The sequence below is a fragment of the Mandrillus leucophaeus genome, unplaced genomic scaffold (assembly GCF_000951045.1).
Source record: "Mandrillus leucophaeus isolate KB7577 unplaced genomic scaffold, Mleu.le_1.0 Scaffold55, whole genome shotgun sequence".
In the NCBI taxonomy this organism is placed as follows: domain Eukaryota; kingdom Metazoa; phylum Chordata; class Mammalia; order Primates; family Cercopithecidae; genus Mandrillus; species Mandrillus leucophaeus.
Window position 1 is genome coordinate 236,428 of NW_012105919.1, and position 27,136 is coordinate 263,563.

Sequence of the window (27,136 nt, forward strand, 5' to 3'; positions counted from 1 at the left end):
ATTCCTACACCACTATTACTATTACCACCATTCCTTTCACCCCTATTACTATTACCACCATTCCTACCACCCCATTACTATTACCACCATTCCTACCACCACTATTACTATCATTCCTACCACTACTATTCCTACCACCATTACCATTACCACCATTCCTACCACCACTATTATCATTACCACCATTCCTACACTACTATTACTATTACCACCATTCTTTTCACCCCTATTACTATTACCACCTTTCCTACCACCACTATTACCATTGCCACCATTCCTACCACCATTATTACTATTACCATCATTTCTATCACTACCATTCCTATCACCACTATTACTACCACCACTGTTACTATTACCACCATTCCTACTGCCACTATTACTATCACCACCATTCCTACCACCACTATTACTACTGCCACCATTCCTAACACCACTATTATTACCATTCCTACCACCACTATTACCATTACCACCATTCCTACCACAACTATACCATTACCACCATTCCTACACCACTATTACTATTACCACCATTCCTACCACCACTATTACTATTACCACCATTCCTAACACCACTATTACTACCATTCCTACCACTACCATTGCTACCACCACTATTACCATTACCACCATTCCTACACCACTATTACTATTACCACCATTCCTACCACCCTATTACTACCACTATTGCTATCGCTCCCACAATTACCACTATACTACCATGCTTGCTGTTACTACTACAATTACTATTACTATCCCCACTATTACTATTATTACCACCATTATTGCTACCTTTACTGCCACCACTATTACTGCTATTACTAATTACTACCACTATTATTACCATACTATCAAATACCACTAATACTGTTGCTACCACCACTGTTACCACAATTACTACTGCCACTATTACTACCACTATTGCTATTGCTTCCCCAATTACAACTATTACTGTCACAATTGCTGTTACTACTACAATTACAATTATTACTACCACCACTATTCCTAGTACCACCATTGCTACCACCACTATTACTACCACTATTGTTATTGCTCCCACAATTACTACTATTACTCCCACAATTGCTGTTTCTACTACAGTTACTACTATTACTATCACCACTATTGCTACTATTACTGCTATTACTGATTACTACCGCTATTACTACTATTGCCACTACTATCAATACCACTGTTACTATTGCTACCACTATCATTACTACTACTCATTTGCCTTCTCCTTTATTCTTCTGCAGTAATCTTTATTGTTATTTACAATTTTTTGCTACAAAGGTAACACACAATTCACTATAGAAAAATTGAGAAATTAGAGATAATTTGAGAGCTCGTATGGAGGTTCTAGCAGGGGAGTGCAGCTACTCGTATACCCTTGACTGAAGACTGGTCCTCGTCTCTCGGGGATTGCTGTCCTCTTTGACCAAGTGTGCAGCTTCGGGAGGGACACACATGGAGCAGTGAGGGAGGAAGGGGACACCTACCTAGCCAGCCAGATCACCCGAATCAACCCTGGTGATCGATGGGGTGACAGACTTCACAGCCAGATCGCCCTCGCATCCAAGAAATCAGAGATAATTTCAAAGAAGTAAGTAAAACTCACCCCCAAGTACCACCGTCCAGAGGTGTCAGCCCACATTAGGTCTCCAGTCCTGAGTGGAGTCTCAGGCGCTCCATGGCCAGCCGCTGGCCACCTTCGTGCCCCATCTCCTCTCTGACCATGGGCTCCAGCTGGACTGAGTCTCTAATGCTCCCAGAAGCACCTGCCCGCTGTCCCCTTGCCTCTGGGCCTTTGCATATGCTGATTCGTCTGCGTGGCATCACCTTCCTCTTGGACGTCATCTGGCTATCCCCCTACCCCCTACACCTTTCCATGCCCCCTGGGCTCTGAGCATAGACACCAGGCCCCCTAGGGAGCCTTCTCTGAGGACCCACACCCCTTAAGCTGGGTCTGGGGCCCTTGCTGGACCCCCACAGTCCCCAAGCATCCCCAGTTGAAGCCCATTTCACCCTGTGTGATAAGTCCCTGTGTCCCTGTCTGTCTCCCCCACTGTAGAAAGCAGGGGTCATGACTGGGCCACCTCTGTATGCCTGTCACAGGTCTGCCACAGAACAGGGGTCTCCATACATGCTCATTGAATGAAGGAGTGAATGCCTCAGTCTGGAAGGGCTTCTTAGAAGAGGTGGCATTCAAGCCAAGCTCTCAAAGGTGGGGAAGAAAGTAGTCCAGATATAGGGCCAGGTGGCTTTTCCTGCACCAGATGACTGCTCTTCTGCATTGACTTTGACCAGGGCTGTCACCTGGGCCCAGAGCGTTTGCAAACCCTCTAGGCTCCCAGCGGCATGTTTGAGGAAGCCAGGCGGCTCCTGCCCTGTCCATGCCACCACACAGACACCACCAGATGTGAAGAGCAGGGGACCTCTGTGTGCTATTGATTTCTCACAACCACCCACCAACAGACAAGGTGAACAGTTCACTTTTATGACTCCTTGTTAACTGTGCAGCAAGAGATATTTCACTTTAAGTGCCCCTTTCTACTGAAAAAGAGAAAAAAATGATAACAGAAAATGTAAGTTATCTCATCATGGAGAGATGCTGAGAGCTCTGAGCCAGGCCTTCAAGAAGACAGAACAGAGGCTAGAACGTGAGGAGGGGAGCCCCTTTCATGCCCCTCCCCACAAGTGGTCAGGCCCCAGGGTCATTCCCAAAGCAGAGACTGGCAGGAAAGTCAAACCTAGCAGGGGAGTAAGGTGGGCACAGCATAGAAGCTGGCTCCACGCATCCAAACAGCAAAGAGAAAAGTACAGGGCTGGTCATGGCAACCTTTAGAAGAAAAAAAAAAGCACAAAACTGGAAACAACCTAAGTATCCATCAATAGGGGACTGCTTAAGTGTAAATTATAATATGGCCATTTGAATGGAGTACTATACATCTGGGAAAAAGAACACAGTTGTTCCATGTGAACCAGTAGAGAAGCATGTGCATGAAATATGAAGAAGTGGAACAAGCAAATTATAGACCATTTATAGCATGGTACCATTTATGTAAAAGGAAGCATGTATGTGGTTGATATGCACATAGAAGTATGTGGAGAGAGTTACACAAAAATCTATTCACACGGCTACTCTCTGGCGAGTGAGATGGCAGAACTGAGGATGGGGAACAACTTTTGACCTTCGTTTCATTTACTTTTGTGTTAGTTTTTACTGTGTACAGTATTACTTATTTTTATTCTTTTTGTTTGTTTTTATACTTTTTTTTTTAAAGACAGGGTCTCACTTTGCCACCCAGGCTGGAGTGCAGTGGCACCATCATAGCTCACTGCAGCCTCAACCTCCAGGATTCAAGCAATCCTCCAGCCTCAGCCTCCCACGTAGTAGGAGCTCCAGGCACTTGCCACCACGTACGGCTAATTTATTTATTTTTTGTAACAATGGGGTCTCACTGTGTTTCCCAGGCTCAATATTACTTTTGTAACTTAGAAGCTTCAATCTTTTAAAATGTTAACTTGAGGGGAGGGAGTGCTTTAATTTTTTCCTTTATATCTTTCTCTATTGTTTGACTTTTTTTACAACCATTATGTCTATAAATATAAAAATATAATACAATTTTTTTTGAGATGGAGTCTTGCTCTATCACCCAAGCTGGAGCACAGTGGCGTGATCTCAGCTCACCACAACCCCTGCCTCCTGGGTTCAAGCGATTCTCCTGCCTCAGCCTCCTGAGTAGCTGGGACTACAGGTGCACGCCACCACGCCTGGCAACTTTTTAAATTTTTTAAGTAGAGACGCGGTTTCACCATATTGACCAGGCTGGTCTCCAACTCCTGATCTCGTGATCTGCCTGCCTTGGCCTTCCAAAGTGCTGGGATTACAGACGTGAGCCACCGCGCCCGGCCGAGAAGGTCCTGGATTTGATTTCTTCCTGGATTTGAGCTTGGGATGGGGGTGGGATAAGCCTAGAGCTGCCAGAGGCCACCCTCAGAGCCTACAAATGAGGCCAATACTGGGAAAGGTGAACCAGGGAGACGGAGAAAAACCGGCTCTGGTGATACGGAGGAAAGCCCCTGAATCGCACCATGGCTGAGGCCAGCACCACCCTCCGGAGTTTTTCTTGCAGGAGCCATTATGCTCTAGTCAACTGGGTTTTCTGTCACTTGCAACCAAAGAAGAGCTAAATGATATAATACATTTATTCATAAAGCCAGTTAGGAAAAAACAATGAAGGTGCTTTGATAGACATTAACATTTGAAATCAGGAGTTAGGGATGACAGCTGCTGTCTTTTATCATCTCTGCATTCAATTTCTTCTTTTTTTTAGTATTAACTTATTTTGTATTTTAGTTTAGTTTTTCAATTGACACATAATAATTGTACATATCGTGATGTTTCTATACATATAATGTATAGTGATCAGATATCAGGGTTATTAGCATATCCATCATCTGAAATATTTCTCATTTTACATGCAACTTATTTCTGTATTTGGTTTTGGTTGCCTGATGGTTCCACTCTCAGGGAAATTTGGATTCACAGGTAAGAGGTTGCAAATTGTTTGTGGTTTAATGTGGGACTTGGGCTGTCTCTTATACACATCTCAATTCTCCTGTCTTAGCCTCCTGAGTAGCTGGGATTACAGGCACATGCCAGTACGCCTGGCTAATTTAAATTTTTTAAGTAGAGATGCGGTTTCACCATATTGACCAGGCTGGTCTCCAACTCCTGATCTCGTGATCTGCCTGCCTTGGCCTTCCAAAGTGCTGGGATTACAGACGTGAGCCACCGCGCCCGGCCGGGAAGGTCCTGGATTTGATTTCTTCCTGGATTTGAGCTTGGGATGGGGGTGGGATAAGCCTAGAGCTGCCAGAGGCCACCCTCAGAGCCTACAAATGAGGCCAATACTGGGAAAGGTGAACCAGGGAGACGGAGAAAAACCGGCTCTGGTGATACGGAGGAAAGCCCCTGAATCGCACCATGGCTGAGGCCAGCACCACCCTCCGGAGTTTTTCTTGCAGGAGCCATTATGCTCTAGTCAACTGGGTTTTCTGTCACTTGCAACCAAAGAAGAGCTAAATGATATAATACATTTATTCATAAAGCCAGTTAGGAAAAAACAATGAAGGTGCTTTGATAGACATTAACATTTGAAATCAGGAGTTAGGGATGACAGCTGCTGTCTTTTATCATCTCTGCATTCAATTTCTTCTTTTTTTTTAGTATTAACTTATTTTGTATTTTAGTTTAGTTTTTCAATTGACACATAATAATTGTACATATCGTGATGTTTCTATACATATAATGTATAGTGATCAGATATCAGGGTTATTAGCATATCCATCATCTGAAATATTTCTCATTTTACATGCAACTTATTTCTGTATTTGGTTTTGGTTGCCTGATGGTTCCACTCTCAGGGAAATTTGGATTCACAGGTAAGAGGTTGCAAATTGTTTGTGGTTTAATGTGGGACTTGGGTGCCCAAACGCTGGAGCAAGACAGTCGGAGCTCAAATACTCCCCAGCTGTGGGGTCTGGGGCAAGCCCCTTGCCCTCTCTGAGTCTCAGTGTACTAGCACCCAGCTCACAGGAGGGTTGGGAATAGGAGATGAGTGAATACACGATACATGTGAAAGCATTTAGACAGTGCCTGACACCTGGTTTGGGTGAACTCGTGTTCTTATTCTGCCACATTCTAACTCATCGGAGCACCTGTGTGCTGCCTCAGGCTGACAGGTTTACCGGAATAAAACTTCACCTGCTATGTCGGTTTCATTGGCAAACATCCTGAGATGGCAGGGCATGCTTTTATAAAACTTATTTGCAACTGCTTCTCTGTGATTTAGGATTTTCTGGATAGTGACCTCAGAGCCATCCTGTAGGGGCAAAGGAACCTCCAGAGACATTTTAGGAAAGTGATTTTGAGCTCAACATGTAGAACATGTTCCAGTGCATGAGGCTGTCTAGAGTGGACCAGGCTGCCCTCCAGGTAAGAGCTTCCTGTGTCGAGAAAGTGTTCACAATTAGCTGATTGTCGTGCCGTGAGCATCATAATAGGGATGCCAGCACCAGAAGGAAGGAAGACTTCATTCGCGCATTCATTCATTCGTCAAATGTTTACTGAGTTCTTTTTTTAAGAGTCAAGGTCTCACTCACTCTGTCACCCGGGCTGGAGTGTAGTGGTGCCTTCATAGCTCACTGCAGCCTCCATCTGCTGGGCTCAAGGGATCCTTCCAACAACAGGTGCATGCCACCACACCCAGCTAGATTTTGAATTTTCTGTAGAGACAGGGTCTCACTTTATTGCCCAGGCTGGTCTTGAACTCCTGGCTTCAAGCTATTCTCCTACCCCAGCCCCGCAAAGTGCTGGATTACAGGTATGAGCCACCATGCCCAGCCTCCAGAGTTCTTACAAGGAGGCAGGCACTAGGCTGAACGTCCCCTCTAACTCTCAGATTAGGTCATTTCACAAATAACTTCTTGCTGAGGTAAGAAAGACTCAGCCGGGTGCAGTGGCTCACACCTGTAATCCCAGCACTTTTGGAGGCCGAAGCAGGTGGATCACCTGAGCTCAGGAGTTTGAGACCAGCCTGGGCAACATGGTGAAACCCTGTCTCTACCAAAAATACAAATAATAATAATAATAATAATAATAATAATAATAATAATAATAATTAGCTGGGCATGGTGGCATTTTAAAAATCAGCTGAGCCTGGTGGCACATGCTTGTGGTCTCAGCTACTCAGAAGGCTGAGGCAGGAGGGTCACCTGAGCCCAGGAGTTCAAGACCAGCCTGGGCAACATAGTGAGACCCTGTCTCTACAGAAATTTTAAAATTTAGCCTGGCATGGTGGTCCACACCTGTAGTACCAGCTACTTGGAAGGCTGAGGTAGAAGGTTCTCTTAAGCCTGGGAGGCAGAAGTGGCAGGGAACCGAGATCACACCCCTGAACTCCAATCTGGGTGACAGAGTGAGACTCCGTCTCAAAAAAAGAAAGAAAGAAAGAAAAAGAGAAAGATTCCTTCCACCCGCCTTCTGTGGGCTGTTTTCATTTTTAAAGAGGATCAACTGTGCATGCTTCATGCTAAGGAGTGGGTTTCTAATGGTGGCCCCTCAGGCACCACTGCAGCTTACCTGGGAGTAGAGGGGGGAGGCAGCCCCACCTGCCTTGCTACACATCTTACCTGCCGATGTGAACAGAACAAGGGAGAAAGACACACCCCCCAACACCTCCCACCAAGGTAGGATTTCAGATCATAACATCAGTATTAAAAGTGAACAGCTAAGCCAGGTGCCGTGGCTCACACCTGTAATCCCAGCGCTTTAGGAGGCCCAGGCGGGTGGATCACTTGAGGTCAGGAGTTCGAGACCAGCCCAGTCAACATGGTGAAACCCCATATCTACTAAAAATACAAAAATTAGCCAGGCACGGTGGGTGCCTGTAGTCCCAGCTACTCAGTAGGCTGAGACAGGAGAATCGCTTGAACCTGGAAGGTGGAGGTTGCAGTGAGTCGTGCCACTGCACTCCAGCCTGAGCAACAGAGTGACACTCTGCCTCAAAAAAAAAAAGGTGACAAGCTAAGCATGTAACACATGTGACCTCATTTCCTCTCAGCTGCCCTGGGTCGGGGAGAGGGGTTGGGTGGGAAAGTGGGGACAGGCAGGCAGTTTGGAAGCAGATCGCCCTCCCCTACTCACTCATTCCCCAACACCTCCCCTCCGCACCAGAAGACCTCAACCTCCTCTGTCCCTGGGTGAACAAACAGGCAGGTTGGAGAGCAGACAGTGGCACCAGCAGCAGGAACAGCAGATCAATCAAATTGTCTTCACCAGAAAGCCTAGGTCAGGTGCCTGGAAAGAAAGCATCCATCAAGGGGTAGAACATTGGTCTTCAAGGAGTGTCCAGTAGGCCCTGGAAGGTCCTAGCTCCCTGGAACAGAAGAACATCTCTATTTATTGAGCATTTTCTGTGTGTCTGATAGTAATGACAGTAAGAGCTGGCATGTATTCAGTCCGCATCCGGTTTAAGCCTGGTAGAACTTCTGTAAGGCGATTGAGGTGACCCTCTTCTTATTTCAGATCAGAAACCTGGGGCTCAGAGAGGCAGAATGTCTCTTCCAATTAGCAGGCCTGCCTGGCTTCAAAGCTCCTGCCCTCCCCACTCTGCTACCCAGCATTCTGTGACTCCCATCATCCTCCCAGAACCTCCAAGGGTGCTTTTATGCCCATTTCACAGGTACAGAAACGGAGGTTCAGAGAGGCAAAGTCACTTGCCCAAAGACCCACAAGAGCTGAACTGGCCCTCAGCCTAGTTCCATCTGACCTCCAGTCCTGGGGCTTCCCCTCACCTGGGCCTCTGTGAGCAAGAACCTGAAGGAGACAGAGTGTGGTACCCAGGCTCATTTGTGGCTCAGGGGACAGTGTGTGTGGTAGCAGGAGAAAGCTCCAGGCCCATCATAGAAAGGCATAGCCCCCAACCTCTCTCTGCAGCCTGGGGAAAATCTCACTTCCTACAGGGCTGCTGCTCTAGCCAATTAATCTTCACATTTCTCCTTCTAAATGTAAATGGCAGGTGAGTGGGATGTTATGGGGTTTGGAAAAATAAAAAGCAACACAAAAGTAATTTGTGTTCGATTTGTGTGCAGCTCTTGACAAAGCCCCAAAGAGACAAGGACTCCCCAGCCCTAAGTTCCATTCTGGGCCTCCACCTTGGAGGGCGGGGAGGGCTCAGTGAGGAATGAACAGGTTCTTCACATCTCACGACTTCTGGGAAGGACAGCCTCCCCCGCCCTGCACCCCACCCTCCTTCTCCTCCCCTCACCTCTCCTTTGTCTCTCTCCTCCCTTTCCCAGCTCTCTGCTTCTCTCTCTCCCCAACCCCCAGAACTCCGCTGGTGCACTGCACCGAGAGGCAATTTATAAAGCAGATGTTTACTGCAAGGTTTTACACGAGCTTGGTGCCTCGCCAAACATTATAGTAATTGGAAGCTGCGTTTAATTACTGATCAATGTAAAGTTAGGAAGAGACAGGCTCAGAAAATGCCTCTGGTCTAGACTTTCCTCTCTGCCTCCGAGAAGGCAAGAGCTCCTGAGCTGAGGCCTAAGTAGCAGCAAGAATGAGTAAAGCAGGCTTGCAAGTAGCTACTAGCCCACTGGGCTCTAGGAAATGGCACTGGGGAGAAGAGACCAGATTTTGCTGTGACCATTCCTCTTCTTGCTAACTCATTATTGTTGATGCCTTCTTTGTGCCAGAACTGTGCTAGGCACTGGGGTCACGGGATTAATGAATTTCTCCCAGTGCCTGGGCTAGGTGATTTACATACATTATTATTCAACACAAGACAGGTAGGGTAGCCAGGCTCTAAGTCCAGAAGTGATAGCTCATGACTTCCAAGGCTAAGTCATTACAGACACTGCAGCCTCTGTCGTGTTCTCTTAGATCATTTGCTCCAGGGGAAGCCGGCCACCATATCATGAGGACACTCAGGCAACCCTGTGGGGAGATCCACGTGAGGAGGAACTGAGGAGCCACCTTGAGGATTGGATCCTCAAGCTCAGTCAAGCCTTCAGATGGCTGCAGTCCTGGCCAACATCATTAACTGCAACTTCACAAGGGACACCAAACCAAAGCCACCCAGCTAAGCCACTCCCAGGTTCCTGACTCACAGAAACTATGAATGCTAAATATTTATTGTGTTAACTCACAACATTTTAGACTAATAGGTAACTAATACAACAGCCATGGAAAAGAAGGAAATATAAGGAAGCCTGATAAGTAGGAAACACAAATAAATATGGCAAGAAAGAGTCCAGCCATATAGTTACATAATTATATAATAGATATATATAAAAGATAGATTGAGGCAAGGTGCGGTGGCTCATACCTGTAATCCCAACAGTTTGAGAGGGCAAGCCAGGAGGATCAATTGAGGCCAGGAGTTCAAGACCAGCCTGGGCAATATAGCTAGACCCCATCTCTATTAAAAATAAAATTTTAAAAAAGATAGATAAAGATAGATATGGCTATAGATATATATGAATGTAGATATGGATACAGATATTTTGATATATTGATATATATTTTATATATAACAATGTAATCACAATAAATGTGAATGAGTTAAATTCATCAATAAAAGAATAATATTTCATTCTTTTCTCACTATAACCCCAGGTGATAAACATTATTATATCCACTTTACAGGTGAAAAAATTGAGGCTCAGAGTGGGAAAGAAACGTGCCCAAGGTCTCTGAACTCAAAAATGGTAAGGTTGTGATTCGAACCCAGGTCTTTCTGAATCCAAAGCCCAGAGACTCTAACACCACACTGTCTTGCTATGTCCTTGTCATAGAAGAGGAAACTGAGACTCAGAAAGGGTGAGTGACTTGCTTAGGGTCACACAGCAAGGCATTGCAAAGCTGGAGTCAGAGCCAGGCACCTGACTCATTGTCTGGTGTCTGCCCAGTGACCTTTGGAGCTCTGTCATCAATGCACAAGCATCTCAGGGGTATTCTGTCTTTGTAGCTGTTTAAGACAGCTGGGGACCCTTGACTGTGGCCAGAGAGGCCCTGTAGGGTCAGATGGTGGGGCCTCGTCAGGGGAGGACACCAGCACAAAGCAACGTGCAGGAGTGCAGGGTGGGGGTGGCTTAATGCATTGAGCTGAACTCCGGTAATTACATCAAGGCCAGAAGCATAATTTGTATCTGGGTGATGAATGTCTGTGTTTTCGGGCCTGATTGCCCTATTTACATTTGGAATTTGCTGATCTATTATTAATGTTTCCTGGAGGCCAGGGTGATGGGTAGGTGCAGCTGGGGAGCCCTCTTCCCCCCGATCCAGGGAATACTAGTTCTTAGGCCCTACCTACTCCAAGCCCCATCCACCCCCTCCTTGTGTAACCCTGACCTTTATGGGGCTCTCTTGGACCAACTGGCATGGGTCTACCTGAGATGAAATTTCCCAACTTCTTACAGATCTGTGCATGTACCCTCAGATATACATATGTGGCAGGCACAGTAATTGCATACTCACACAGTCACACCTATGTATATACATACCCACCTCCTTACCTACCCATAAACACCTTCACACAAACATGCATATACATGAAATGCATATGCATGTGCATGCAAACACTCATGTGTACATGTGCACACACGTACAGCCTGCACACACACCATTGCATGCACCGACCATGCTGAGAACAGCACAGCAGCTTGCCACAATCTCCCAGTCAAAGAGTGGTGATGGTCGAGTCCATGAACCATGGGCCCAGATGACTCGCATTTGAATCCCAACTCTGCCACTTACCAGCTGTGTGATCTTAAGCAAGTTACTTCACTTCTCTGTGCTCTGTTTCCCTCTATGTAAAATGAGGATGATAACCTTATTCATAAGATTGTTGTGAGGAAGTAATGAGCTAATGCAACACCCTTGCCTAATGTGTGGTAAGTACTGGATATGGATTTGCAATGTCATTATTAATGTTATTGTTTATGTTCCTGAAACGTAGTAGACTCTGAGTCATTTTGTTGAAAGGATGGTTAAACACACCCTTCCAAGTTCATGTACAGAGTCCCACTGTCCCTCCCTCCACATTTCTGCTTCTTCATTTCTTCAACCCATTCTGAGGTCAAGTTCCACAGCCTCTTCTCCCGAAGCCCCTCCTGCCTGTTCACCCCTCTGTGTCTACCTCAAGGCTTCAGGCCAGACGGAACTATAGAAAGAGCACTGGAGTTGGAGTCCCCAGACTAAGAATCAGACCATGGCTCTGCCACTTGCCAGCAGCATGACCCTGGCCCCACAATTCTAAGACTCAGTTTCATGATCTAGGCCATGGGGGTAATGTTAGAAATTACCTTGAGAAACTGAACCACCAATGGATAGCTACTGGTGGAGGGATAGACAGTGTAGGGGTGAGCATATATATTTCCTGGCCAGGCTGGGCCCTGCTGGGGGCTGTTTGTGGACGGAAGTGACTGCACCGTCATGCAAATGAGTATGCAAATTACATGCTCACATGTGCACGGGCACCTTCACACAAACATGTGCCTACAAGGGAATGCATGCATGTGTATGCAAACACATGGGATGCAGCCACATGGGAAGTGCCAGGACTTGGAGGAGACGGTGCTATGTGATCTTGCCTGAGTCTCCTACCTCTCTGAGCCTCCATCTTCTTTGTAAAATACGACGAGCCGCACCTGGTCCATGTTTAATTATGTTGAGGACTGAATAGACAATGTTTGGTAATTCTGATCGTGTGCCTAGTATACAGTAAGCAGTTAATACATGGCAGCTGTGATGAGCTTCTTCATTTGTGAAGTCTCAGGCTGGAAGGAGTGCTCTCTGAGACCCCCACCAACTCCAAGGTCCTGTGAGTCTGTGGTTTTCGTCCCCCAATCTCTTAGAGTTTGTCAGTCATCTAGACTGGGGGGCCCTTGTGTAGGTTCCAGAAACTGGCCCCCAAGAGTTGATTCTGCTGTTCTTTGCCTGTGCTGGAATCTCTGGCCTGTGGCAACTCTAAGAGTTGTGCTGGTGGAACCAGTGACAGATGAGGAAATTGAGGCCCTGGTTGAGGCAAGAGTCACCAAGGCCAGCCCAGAGCTGGAGGTGGGATGGACATTGGAACCTAGACTCCTGGGTACCTGGGGCTGGGCTTCTGCAGCCAGCAGTTTGTTTTTTTTTTTCAGACAGAGTCTCACTCTGTCACCCAGGCTGGAGTGCAGTGGCGCGATCTCAGCTCACTGCAACCTCTGCCTCCTGGGTTCAAGCGATTCTCCTGCCTCAGCCTCCAGAGTAGCTGGGACTACAGGCGCACGCCACCATGCCCAGCTACTTTTTTTTTTTTTTTTTTTTTTTTTTTATATTTTTAGTAGAGATGGGGTTTCACCATGTTGGCCAAGATGGTCTCAATCTCCTGACATCAGGTGATCCACCTGCCTCAGCCCCCCAAACTGCTGGGATTACAGGTGTGAGCCACTGTGCCTGGCCTGCAGCCAGTGTTTTTGCAGCCTTTTCTGCACAGAGCAGAAGCTGGACATGTTGGCTCAGTCTGAGTGTCCTACTTCAAGATGTGACCCATCTCAAGGTCACCAAGTCCTAAGCAGTGCTCCTCACCACACACACAGACACAAATTAAATCAAATGCATTGTACGTGAAGACCCCATAACAGGAATAGGCACTACCCTGTATTGAGTACTCACTACGTAGAAGCACTTCCCACCTGTTTCATCTCAGCCTCATGTAGGAAGCTGAGGCAAGGAACGTGTTCAAGGACACACAGGTCAGAAATAACAGAGTTGGAACTTGAACCTGGGTCCTCTTGACTCCAGAGGCTCTGCCCTTAACTTTGATGCTCCTGTGTCTCCTCAGTGAAGTCAAGCAGAGAAAATGGGTTTGCAAACTGCAACAGGTAGGGCCGACCTGGGATCAGAGGCCTTGATTGCTCCTGGGTTTGGCGGGTGGGGAAGTAGGAAGAGGTGCCTAGCCTAGAGGCTGCTGTAGCAAGAACCACCCTGCGCCCTCCGGAAAGGGGCCCCCATTTTCTTGCGATGCCGGGGAAGGTCGGGCAGTGAGCACATTAAATAAGGCCATAAATTTGTCATGAAGACTGGAAATGAACAGGGCTTATCATTTATGGATGGAATAATTAAGCCACTGCTTTTGGCGGCTTCGCTGAGGGCTGTGCCTGGACTCCAGGCGTCGCCAGCAACCAAGTCAGGGACTAGTTGGGGGATTTCACTGTTGTCCCCCCAAACCCAACCATCTCACACCAGACCCTGAGGAGACTCCACCAGCGGCCAGGACAGCCGCCTACTCAGTCAGTACAGACTACCCAGGCTTTGTGAGGTCATAAAAACCCTGACCAATCCCAGGAAGACCCCTCTCTCAAACTCCGCCCATGGAGGGGCTGCCCACCTCCGTAGATAGAAGTGGTGGACCTGGCTTCCTGGAACAAAAAGAGGCCCCTGGTATGGTAGAAAGTGTGAAGCATTTAGACCGACCTGGGTTCAAGTCTTAACTCTCTCATGCTCCAGCTGTGTGCCTCTGGGCCGGTCACGCCACCTCTCAAAAATCGGCAAAATAGACCAGGCACAGTGGCTCATGCAGGTAATCATTGTATTTTGGGAGGAGATAGGATTGCTCTAGGCCAAGCATTTGAGACCAGCCTGGGCAACACAGTGAGACTTCATCTCTACAAAAAACATTTAAAAAGTAGCCGGCGCGGTGGTGCACACTTATAATCTCAGCTACTCTGGAGGCTGAGGCAGGAGGATTGCTTGAGCCCAGGAGTTCTAGGTTACAGTGAGCTATGATTACACCACTGCACTCCAGCCTGGCAGACAGAGTGCGACCCTGTGTCTTAAAAAAAAAAAAAAAAGGCAAAATAGTGTTTTATGAGTTATGTGGAGGATTGAGTTAAATCATAGCTATGAAGTGCCTAGTGAGGATCAGGCGCATTGTAATTGCTCTACAAATCCAGCATGCCATTTCTTTCTCCCAACAGAGTTCTCAGGACTAGAAGGCTCAGAGAGGCAATGAGACTCAACTGAGGAAGCACAGCAAGTGAGCAAAAAGTGGGTGCCTACTTCCTTCCCCTGGAGTTCCCTGTCATCTATCATGCATGGTATAGGGCTCAGCTCATTCCCCAAGAAAAGGCTGAGTTCCCATCCCCTCCCTGCTCCCAGCTACCACAGGTCAGTGGAGAAGAGAGGGAGGTCATTGCACAGGTGATTGTAGCCACTAATATTTCCGGAGCTTTTGCAGTGGGGTAAGTGCTGTCCTAGATGCTCTGCACTTGTGATTTCATTTTATTCTCCAAACAATGCTTTGAAGTGGGAACCATTATTATCCCCATTTTAGAGGTGAAGGAACTGAACTCACACCCAGATCCTTGATCTGAGTCACTTAGTCAAGACGTGGAATTTGTATGTGATTTCCTGGGTTCTGGCAATGTCAGGCTTGGGGGAGGATAGCAAATTAAGACTGTGTGGATTCTGCCGGCACATTCCAGATTTCCAGCTTTGATATTCCATGTTCTTGAATGGGTTCAAGCCCTTTTTTACAGATTGGGAGACTGAGGCCCAGCCATGGAGGCAGAGCCTTAGAGTTTGCCCACTAGTTCTCCAGGGCCTGTCCCATCAGCAGCAGATACCAAGGCTGACGCAATCAGAGAGGCCTCTGCCACCTGCCTTGGGGAAGGGTCTGGACCCTCCTTGCCTCCCCACCCCACCCACTCTGCATCACTATGGCAACCATGCAGGTGAGCCTCATCACCGCTAATCCTCTAATTACCAGCCACCTCTTCAATCGGCTGTAATTACTTTGGGGACACAGTTAACCTCTCATTAGGAACGCACGGCCGCTTTCTCCAAAAGCACAGCAGTGACATGCCTAGTAATTTACCGCCCCGGCTCGCAGGGCCGCTTTGTGTTTAACTCGGGCGCCATTGCATCCCTGTCATTACTCCAGCCCGGTTGTCATGACGATTAATCATTCAATCCCTCATCAGCAACTTTTGCCAAATGTCACCCCGCTCTTGATCAAAATCCATCCTGCAGCCCGACACTGGGGGACTAATGACTTGGAAATAGGCTTCCCCATTCCTGAGAGCTTTTCCCCAAGACTCCTTTTCAGCTCCCTCCAGGAAAGGGAAAGAAAAATGTGAGCTCAGTGTGGAGGGGGGTGAAGGAGGGTGGTGAAGGTGGCAGAAAAATTAGCATGTATTGAGTGCTTACTCTGTGCTAGGCACCTGAGGGACATCCATGCATTTAACCCTAATGGCAACACATTTCTTAGAAGGGGAAACTGAGGCTTAGGGAAGCTGAATGGTTTGCCAACAAGGAAGTATAGAGAGAGTCTTCCTTAGACCTCTCTGATTCCCAAGCTGGGCTGTTTTGAGCAGACCTCAAGAATCTTGACCATCACCAATTATCAAGGATCCTGGAATGCCAGAATTTGGACAGCCCAGTTTAATAGGCCAGAAATTAGCTGGCCCATAAAATCCAGGGCAAAAAGCATTAAGAGACGAACCTGGGCACTTTATGATAAGGAGCCCAATCCAGGATGAGCAGATAACTGTCGTGAATACCTTTGCCCCCAACAACATGGCAGCAACATCTGGCAGACAGCAACCTCAGAATCCAGATGAAGAAATAGGCTGAAACATATTCGTAATAATGCCATAAAATTATCTAGACTAAGATTCTTGACCTGGGGTCCTTGGAGCTTCATGATGGACTTTGGTGGCCCATGAGGCCCCTGAAAATCAGGCTACATTTTGATGGATGTATGGGCATTTTTCTAGGAAGATGCTACAGAAAATGCTGAGAACTACTGCTCTAGTACATTTCTCTCATCTTTCCCCATATCCCTATTTTATAGCAGGGAATACTGAGGCCCAGGTAGGGGCCATGGCTTGTCCAAAGTTTCATAGCAATTCAGGGTGGAAACCCCAGGTCTACGCAGGGGTGAACTCTTTCTCAGATGCCTAGAGCAGCCAAGTAGGGTGGGGCAGGCTGTACAGTGCACAACCCCAGGAGGCCTTCATGAAGACAGTGGTATGCGTGACACCTTCCTCTCTGGGTTCTGCTAGATCAAGGGGAAGATTTTTTTCCCCTTCACAGTGGCCGCCAGCCCCCTAGTCCTCACACTCCTGTGGAAGCCCAGCCCCCAGTCCTGCTAAAGGAATCTTTCCTAGGCCCCTCCTAGGGAACGTTCCTGCTGGCTGGGCCGCCAGCATGTGTGAGACATAATTACAGCACGTTGTAAATGGAATTAACAGACTGTCACAGCAGCCACATGGTATTAGCAAATGGCTCTGTCTTCATCATGCAGTCCCCGCAGCCCCCGGGATAGAGCACTTCCCAAGGGGTCTTCTTCCAGGTCCAGGTTGCATAAGCCTCCTGGTGGGGGACTAGGGGTGGGGGAAATGGTTCAACTCACAGAGACCTGGCGATTCTCCAAGGCTTTCTGAGGTCTCAGCAAAGAACTGAGTAAAAAGTTAGGAAATCTGATTTATAAACCTAGTTCAGCAGCAAACTTTCTGTGAGGGACAAACTAACCTTTATCAGGCAGCTACCTATGTGCCAGGTGCTCTAGAATGTAATCTTATTTAAACCTCATAACAACAGCTAAACAATTATATTCACCTTGCTTTACTGAGGCTCAGAGGGGAAAGGTCGCTTCTCCAAGTCCCTTCAGCTAATAAGTGGCAGATATCGGATTCAAACCAAGGTCTGATGCCTTCAGAACCTGGGCTTTTCCATATATCATGTTGCTTCTTTGGAAAATTCTTTGATCAGTTTTCTGACAATAGAATCTATAGCCTTGAAGGTAATTCTCTAAAGCTGCCAGCCCACCGGAAAGTTACCAGCCCCCGAGCTCTACTTAATGGGGTTTCCATGGGAGCAACATAGTAACGACATGGTAATAATTGAGATAATAACAATTGTTAAATGTTTCCATACAGTTTATCCTATGATTCTTTGTAACAAACCTATGAAGAAAAAGGAACAAGTAGTCCTGTTTGAGAGAGTTGAAAACTAAGGCCCAGAGGGGGAAAGGAACTTCCTCAAAGTTCCACAGTACGTCTGTGGTGGAGCCAGGATGAATTCCCCTTGTGTCCTAATTTTCAGTCCTGGTTTTTTTCCACAAGCCATGGAGAAAGGTGTCCATAGGGCTGTGTCTGGAGACTGAGCAGGAGAGCATTCATTCTTCCGGGTGCTTCCTGCCCTCCCACCTGCCCAGTGGACACCAGTGATTTATGCTTCATCTGGGAGGCCTCCAGGCTGCAGGCAGCAGGATGGGCTGCTTCCCGACTGGTAAACAAATCCCCCGCTGAGCAGGTCATATTTTATCTGGGCCACCACCTGCCAGCTCATTTGCTTACAGATACAGGTGCTTCACCAGGAAGGAATTAGCGATTACTTAGCCCAGAGACCCCGGCAGATAGAGAGCAAGCCTGGGCCATAGCTGGGGCGGGAAGCCAGGAACCTGTCTGTGAGGTCTCTATCTCCTCCCAGACCTTTATCCTGATCTGGAACCAAAGGATAGGTAAGAGTCAAGGATAGAATGAGGGGCCGCGTGTAGTTGCTCACACCTGTAATCTTAGCACTTCGGGAGACTGAGGTGGGAGGATCCCTTGACCCCAGGAGTTTGAGATCAGCCTGGCCAACATGGCAAAACCACGTCTCTACTAAAAATACAAAAATTAGCTGGGTGTGGTGGCGCACACCTGTGGTCCCAGCTACTCGGGAGGCTGAGGCACCAGGATCACTCAAACCCAGGAGGTGGAGATTGCGGTGACCTGAGACTATACCACTGTACTCCAGCTTGGGAGACAGAGCAAGATTCTGTCTGGAAAAAAAAAAAAAAAAGAAGAAGAAAGAAAAGGATAGAAGGAGAAACCTACCTGCTTTGGAGGAAGCTGAACCCCAGCTCCCAACCCCATCCACATTCTACCAGTTCTTCAGAGTTTGGTGCCAATAACCCCACTCTCAGCAGACTTCCAAGATCAAAAAAAAAAAAAAAAATGACCTATCACTGTTTTTTTTTGTTTGTTTGTTTTGTTTTTTTTTTTTGAGACAGAGTCTCACTCTGTCGCCCAGGCTGGAGTGCAGTGGCCGGATCTCAGCTCACTGCAAGCTCCGCCTCCCAGGTTTACGCCATTCTCCTGCCTCAGCCTCCCGAGTAGCTGGGACTACAGGCGCCCACCACCTTGTCTGGCTAGTTTTTTGTATTTTTAGTAGAGATGGAGTTTCACCGTGTTAGCCAGGATGGTCTCGATCTCCTGACCTCGTGATCCGCCCGTCTCGGCCTCCCAAAGTGCTGGGATTACAGGCTTGAGCCACCGCGGCCGGCCAAGACCTATCACTGTTGATCTTAACATTTATCATGAGACTGAGCTAGTGTTTGTCAGTCTTTTCCACTGTCATATTACTCTGGAGAGCAGTGGCATGATCACAACTCATGGCAGCCTCAACCTCCCAGGCTCAAGCAGTCCCCCCACCTCAGCCTCCCAAAGTGCCGAGATTACAGGTATAAGCCTGTAATGTTACTTTTATGTTTCCTCCTTTCCATATTGTACTCTTTAGAAGGAAGTCACTAAATGCATCCCAAACTTCAGGAGTGGGAAGTTACGCAGCACCTCCTTGAGGGCAGAGTATTTACATAAATTATTCAGAATTATTCTGCAAAGGAGATTTGTATGTTCTCTTCTTTGTTTATTCAATCATTTATTTTTATTAGTGTAGACTCATGGATATTTGTTTCATACCTTGAGTCATGATCCAGTGCCACTGTGTGCTTTTTAAATGACACTTGGCTCTTTCTTCCTTGGTTCACCAGTAATTACCAAAAATCTGTTCTAAGGCAATCTTATTCCATGGCATTTTAATAGGCAATACCCTCAAAATAGATTTTGGAGGCAAGTCATTTGAGTAATGGTGGAAAAGGATTAGAAAGAAATCTTGACTGCATTGACTGGTCAGACTTTTTTTTTTGGAAGATAGCATCTTGCTCTGTTGTCCAGGCTGAGTGCTGTTGCGCAATCAGAGCTTACTGCAGCATTGACCTCCCAGGCTCAAGGAATCCTCTTGCCTCAGCTCTCAAGTAGCTAAGACTACAGGCATGCATCACCATGCCCAGCTAATTTTTTTTTTTTTTTTCCAGAGATGAGGGGGTGGTCTTGTTGGTCTTGAACTCCTGGCCTCAAACGATCGTCCAGTCTTGGCCTCCCAAACAGTTGAAATTATAGGTGTGAGCCACCATGCCTGGCCCAAATCTTTTAATGTGCTAATAATGTGAGTAGTGAATCACTTAGAGGAAGGTCTAATGGGCAACATTTCCCACATTTTTTTTTTTCCTGGAACCCTGGTCTGGGGGCAGGGGAGGAGGAGCAGGTAAAGGACACATATGAGAAAATCATCAAACCAGGAGCTCTTAAGGGCAAAGATCATGTTTTATCCTCCTCTTCCTGTCTAGAAATTAGTACAGAAAAGGTGCCAAGGAAAAGTAGTTGGATAGGTGGAAGGATAGATAGATGGATGGATGGGTGAGTGAAAGGGTGAATGGATGGATGGATAGATGGATGGATGGATGGATGGATGAATGGATGGATGGATGGATGGATGGATGGATGGATGGATGGATGGATGGATGGATGGATGGATGGGTAAGTGGATGGTTATGTAAATGGGTAGATAGAAACATGGAAAGATGAACAGATAGAAGGTGTCTGTTCTGTGTGGTTGGTAGATGGACGGATGAATGGGTGAGTTGGCAGGTGGATGAATGGATAAATAGTTGGGTTGGTAGGTGAATGAATGGATGGATAAATGAGTTGATAGGCAGATGACTGGATACACAGATGGGTTGACAGGTAGATAAATGGATGGATGGATGGATGGATGGATGGATGGATGGATGGATGGATGGATGGATGGATGGACGGGCGGACAGACAGAAGGATGGATGGATGAATTGGTAGATTGGAAGGTGAATCGGTTGGTAGATGTTGACTTCCAGGTATTTGTTGCTATTGTTTTGAAATGGAGTCTTGCTCTGTCACCCAGAATGGAATGTAGTTGTGTGATCTCGGCTCACTGCAACCTCCATCTTCCAGGTTCAAGCAATTCTCCTACCTCAGCCTCCGGAGTATCTGGGACTACAGGTGTGTGCCATCAGGCCTGGCTCATTTTTGTATTTTTAGTAGAGATGGGGTTTTGCCATGTTGGCCAGGCTGGTCTCGAACTCCTGACCTCAGGTGATCTGCCCACCTTGGCCTCCCAAAGTGCTGGGGTTACAGGTGTGAGCCACTGTGCCTGGCCCCTGACTTCTGGTTTGGATGGTTTTCTTTTTTAGTACTAAGAATATCCCCCGCTTCTATTACCCACAAGCTTTCAGAGTTAGGGCTTGAGATAATTGGTCACTGCTGACAGAGGCAGTGAAAGTAGTGACCATTTATTATACCCTAACTCATGGCAGGCACTTTGCATGCTCTGCCATCCTCACAACAGTCTATGTGGTAGGCATTATTATTTCTCCCCATTATTCAAAGGAAGAAACTGAAGACCAGAGAAGTCAAGAAACTTGGACAAAGTCCCCCAGCAGGAAAAAATGATAGAGCTGGAATTGGAGCTGAGATCTAAGTCTCTTTACTCCCTGGATTCCTCACGATGGCCCTAGGTCTGTAGGCTTATCATCACTTCTCATTCCCTTTGCTGGGCCCCACGGGGTCAGTGGGAAGATGACAAAGATCTTCAGTGACCTGGGGAAGAGAGAGGCAACATTACAGGACTTGCTATATCTTTTCATCCAGCACCAGGCTGCAGAATGCTCCCAGCTGAAATAGAACAGAGTCCCTGGAAACAAAGAGCCAAGAGGTGTTCAGACCAGATGCGCATGTGTATGTGTGTGTGCATTTAAAAATCTGTAATGGTTTTTTCTTTTTCTTTTTTTTTTTTCCTTTTCTTTTTGAGATGGAGTCTTGCTCTGTTGCCCAGGCTGGGGTGTAGTTGCGCGATCTCGGCTCACTGCAAGCTCCACCTCTCAGGCTCAAGTGATTCTCGTGTCTCAGCCTCCCGAGTAGCTGGAATTTACAGGCGTGCACTACCAGGCCCAACTAATTTTGTATTTTTAGTAGAGTAATTTTGTATATTTAGTTTCAACATGTTGGCCAGGCTGGTCTCAAACTCCTGACCTCAAGTGATCTGCCCACCTCAGCCTCCCAAAGTTCTGGGATTACAGGCATGAGCCACTGCACCCAGTTTATAGTGTTTTATATAGCTACCTGTGTTGCTTCCAAAAATATGATTTGAAGTAGTTGATATTTTAAAAATCCCTGCCTAGTTATGCCATTAAAATGAGAAATAAAAGGCCGGGCGCGGTGGCTCACACCTGTAATCCCAGCACTTTGGGAGGCCAAGGTGGGTGGATCACAAGGTCAGGAGATCAAGACTATACTGGCTAACACAGTGAAACCCTGTCTCTTCTAAAAATACAAAAAAATTAGCCTGGCGTTGGTGGCGGGCACCTGTAGTCCCAGCTGCTCAGGAGGCTGAGGCAGGAGAATAGCATGAGGCAGGAGCAGCTGAGGTAGTCCCAGCTGCTCGGGAGACTCAGGCAAGAGAATGGCAGGAGGCAGAGTTTGCAGTGAGCCGAGATCACGCCACTGCACTCCAACCGGGGTGACAGAGCGGACTCTGTCTGGAAAAAAAAAAAATTAGAAATAAAATACAAAAGAGTTAAGTATAAAGAGAGTTGGGAGCAGAGCGGTATCCAGGCTCTCACATCAGAGGCAATGAGGTATACTATTAGATGGAAGAATGGGGAATATGCAGAAAAAGACTCTATTCTCTGACGGCCCTGTCTTTGTTTTTCATAGTCTTGCAAGGTCAACATATTCCCTTAAAATTGTTTAAAAGTTACATTAAAAAAAAGAATGTTTTTTCCTATCAGTATAGAAAAAGTCATATTATATCAGAAAATCTAGGTTAAGGCAATAATGGCAATTGAAATCTAAACCTGGTCCTGAGCTTCCTAGCAGCCATGGCAAAAAGGCAAATGAGTTTGTTTTCTTAGTTCTCATGGTCTTCCAAAAGCAACGTTTAAGGAAAGTATAATAAAGTCTAGGGTTTCCAGAGAGAGACACTGTTCTCCATGCTGAATCCTGAGAGGGATATGTCCCCTGGACCATTTGAGCCTCCATGTAACATAGAACGACCCTGAACAACATCATGGTTCAGTTTCTTTATTGCTGTTTTGCATTCTAGATGTGGTTCTTTCTCATGTCAACCCTCAACAACCAGCAAGGGCTCCATCAGTTTGTGGCACTGGGTGGGCAGTTCTCCTGGGGAAGGAATAATTTGATCTGACTTGATCCAGGGACCATGCTTGGATCATCTGGAGGTTGGAGGATGGGTGTCTTCGGGTGGCAGCAGCAGTGGCAAATAAGACTCTAGCAGGCCTGGGAGCAACAGGAGGGCGTGGGAGGCAATGGGCACAGGGCAGTTAACGTTCCTAGTATCCAGGATTGGACCAGAGAAACCAAGTCTTTCACTCCCTTCTTCCTCCCTGGAAAGGCCTAACCAGGGCATCTGCCCACCAGGAAAAGGCCTCAGCCAAACCTAGTAGAATGAGCTTTGAAATCAGATCATCAAGACTCAAGTCCTGGCTTGTCGCTGGTTAGCTGTGTGACCTTGAACAAGTCTCCAAGCCTCTCTGGTTCTCCATGTCCTTATCTGGAATGTGGAAATAGTCACTGCTCCATGAGGTTGCTGAGAGCCTTAGATGAGGTAACGCATGTAAAGTCAGGTTAGTATTATAGTTGCCAGTCTCCTTTCTGCCTTTGTTTTCTCTCCTTGTCTTGGAACAATCCAGTGTGCTAATGGCCTCCATGTGGGAGAGCAGAGCCTGATGCTTCTAGAGTGGCATTCTTGGGGGTCCATGGCTAGATTTTACTGTGCTCATGAACCCCTGAAACAATAGGCAATATTAAGTGTATAGATGCATTTTTCTAGGTAGAGAGTCCATAGCTTCTCTCAAGTACCCAAAGGGACCCAGGACCCCAAGAAGCCAGCAGTCACTGCCCTGAGGGGTGGGTCTGACCCTCCTGTCCTGTGCTGCCCTAACCCCAGACTCCGGGCCCAGTCCTCAGGTCATCTGCCAGCCTCAAGCGTCATTGGGTCCCAACCTGGCTGGGTTCTTCCTTTGCCACAGCGAGGGAGATGGGCAGACCTGGTTCTTAGAAGGGTGCAGCCTTGATCTGGGCTGGTACCAGGAAATAAAGGTCCAAGAGTGTATTGAGGTCAGGCGCAGTGGCTCACGCCTGTAATCTCACTGCTTTGGGAGGCTGAGATGGGAGGATCACTTAGGGCCAAGAGTTCAAGACCAGTCTGGACAATAAAGCAAGACCTCATCTCTACACAAAATAAAAAATTAGCTGGACATAGTGGTGTGCGCCTGTAGTCCCAGCTTCTCAGGAGGCTGAGGCAGGAGGATTGCTTGAGCCCAGGAGTTTGAGGCTGCAGTGAGCTATGATCACACCACGGCACTGCAGCCTGGGTGACAGAGTGAGACCCTGTCTCAAAACAAACTCCAAATAGTGTATTGAGAACTTATGAGGAGCTGTAAGTACCTGCACATGTGATCTTCTTTAATTGGCCCTGAATCCTGGGATCATTATCCCCATTCTAAAGCTGAGGTAACTGAGGCCCAGAGAGGGGAGTAGGAGGGCTCACTCAGAGCTAGAAGCAGGGCTGGGATTTGGGCCCAGTGCTGGTTGATTCCAGAGCACGTGCTCTTCCCATAGTGCCACAGGGGGCCCAGGAAATCCGCAGGGGTCTGAAGATGGGAACAGGCCTGCAAGGCACCGTTGTTCAGGTTGTGCCCTGCCCAGGGACACCTGGTTGAGGGAGTGGCATTGGGAGTGAAATGCGTCTGAAATTTAGCTCGAGGCCCACTAGCCTAGGCTTGTCTTAAGGGCCTTCAACAGCCTAGAGAAAGAGTTGCCTTTCTTTTCTGGGGACAAATTATTGTCCCCAGAATGGGGCTTTTTCCTAACGGGTCAGCCCAGAGTGAGAACCATTTTTTATAATTTCTATAAAGCCCCCAGAAAGGCTCCTTGCAATTCTTGTGGAAACACATTTTTTGGGTTTGTTTGTTTGTTTGTTTGTTTGTTTGTTTGTTTTGAGACAGGGTCTTGCTCTGTTGCCCAGGCTGGAGTGCTGTGGTGTGATCATAGCTGACTGCAGCTTTGACCTCCCAGGCTCAAGCAATCCTCCCACTTCATCCTAAGTAAATGGGACTATAGGCATGCACCACCATACCTAGCTAATTTTTAAAATCTTTTGTAGAAATGGAGGTCTCACTATGTTGCCCAGGCTGGTCTTGAACTACTGAGCTCAAATGATCCTCCTGCCTTAGCCTCCCAAAGTGCTGGGATTACAGGCATGAACCACCACACCCGGCCATGAAACACATCTTTAAAAGGTGAGCATATTGGCATGAGCTGAGACTCTCTGCCTAGCTTCTACAATGACACCTTCAAGATGAACTCTCATGGGACCTACCTACCCTGAGGAGCCAGCCCAGCCTCAGCAGGCAGAAGACAGTTCCTGACACTCTCCAAGGTAAGCCAGGGCCAAGGAGGAGGGGCAGGGCTTGAGACCTCATTTACTCTGCGCAGCTGTCCCTAGAGTGCCCCCTCCCACCCTACCTGGCCCCCATCTCCCAACACCCTGCCAACACGTGACCCTCAGGCATGGGAGGCAGAGCCCCCTAGCAGAGAACCATAGAGACTCCAGGCCTATGGTCATTTTCCTAGCCACAGTAATAATGTACACACCAGTGGCATCTTTTCAGGAAAGGGTGGGCAGGCCCTCCTGGTCCCTAGAAAATCCCTCCCGTGACTGGCATCTCCCAGGAGCATCCTCCCCAGGCCAGCCCTATGGTCACTTATAAGGACTGATTGCCCAGGACCACCACCACTCAGCACCCATCCTGTCCTCTCTCCTCCTCTTCTCATCCTCCCCCTCCCTGCCACTGCCTCTGGCCTGATTAATTCCCTGAAATCTGCCATGCCACAATGAGTAATCAGGCTCATGCCCTACTAATTGGCACTCAGAGACCTGACAAATGACTCTGCTGTGGGATTCCAGTGCTGGGCTGGGCTAACTTTCCACACCCAAGCAACCCCCAGTTTGCCTCTAAGACAGGTGGGCTGGAGCCCTAGCAGAGAGGGGGAAGCAGAGGACCCAGGACAGAGGGAGGGCCCCTTAGCAACCCTCTGATTAACTCAGGTCTGCCACTTCCTGTCTGTGTATCTCAGAGCAAATTATCTCCCTCTCTGAGCCTGGCATTCAGACTCTGAGCTTCATCTCCAGTTTTAGCTCCTCAGGTACCCTGCTTCTTCTGCTCCGTCCAAACCACCCAATGACCGTGGTCTAGTCTCAGCACTCTGGGGGAAAAAGGTGTGTGCATTATATGTGTGCATGTGTGCATAAGTTAAGTTTATTATAAACTTTATTGATATAACAGATGTGTAGCACACATTTGTTTTTTTTTTTTTTTTTTTTTTTGAGACAGGGTCTCCCTCTGTTGCCTAGGCTAGAGTGCAGTGGTGCAATCAGGGCTCACTGCAGCCTCGACCTTCTAGGCTCAAGTGATCCTCCCACTTCAGCCTCCTGAGTAGCTGGGACTACAGGCATGTGCCACCATGCCTGGCCAGTTTTTTATTTTTGCTTTTTTGTAGAGACAGGGTCTCACTATGTTGCCCAGGCTGGTCTCAAACTCTTGGCCTCACATGATCCTCCTGCCTCAGCCTCCCAAAGTGCTGGGATTACAGACGTGAGCCACCGTGCCTGTCCTAGCACACAATTTTAAAACAATAGTAAAATGCACGATAGCCTTTTATGTTAGATTCCATAGAGTCAATTGATTCTCATAAAATGCTTTCTTGGATTTTTGCCAAATTCTGGTATTAGTAGCCAATCTATGGTTAAAATTGATGAGTAAATGTAGTTAGTAAATGTAGTTCAGGCATGAATATTGGTTGGTGTTTTCATTTACGTGTTAAAGGGTAAGCTGAAAGTGAAACAATGAAATTGCATTTCAGAACTTCACTCACTCAGCAATGATGTGAGCAACTTTTTTGTTGAATTGCATAATAATTTTTGAGTACAGGAAGAACATTTTCTCAAATTTTTATGCTATTCACTTGCAATGACACAACATACAGGCCAGGTGCAGTGGCTCACACCTGTAATACCAGCATTTTGGGAGGCGGGGATCACTTGAGGCCAGGAGTTCGAAACCAGCCTGGGCAATGTAGCAAGATCCCATCTCTACAAAAAATATTTTAAAAATTAACCAGGCATGGCGGTACATGCCTGTAAGTCCTAGCTACTTGGAAGACTGAGGAAGGAGGATCGTTTGAGTCTAGGAGTCGGAGGCTGCAGTGAACTATGATCACGCCGCTGCACTCCAATCTGGGAGGCAGGTTAAGATCCTATCGCTAAAGCAAACAGTCTACAAGCACATATAAGTTTAATCTGTGTTATTAACATATTCTGCATTTCTTTTTTTCTTTGTTCTTTTTTTTTTTTTTTTTTTTT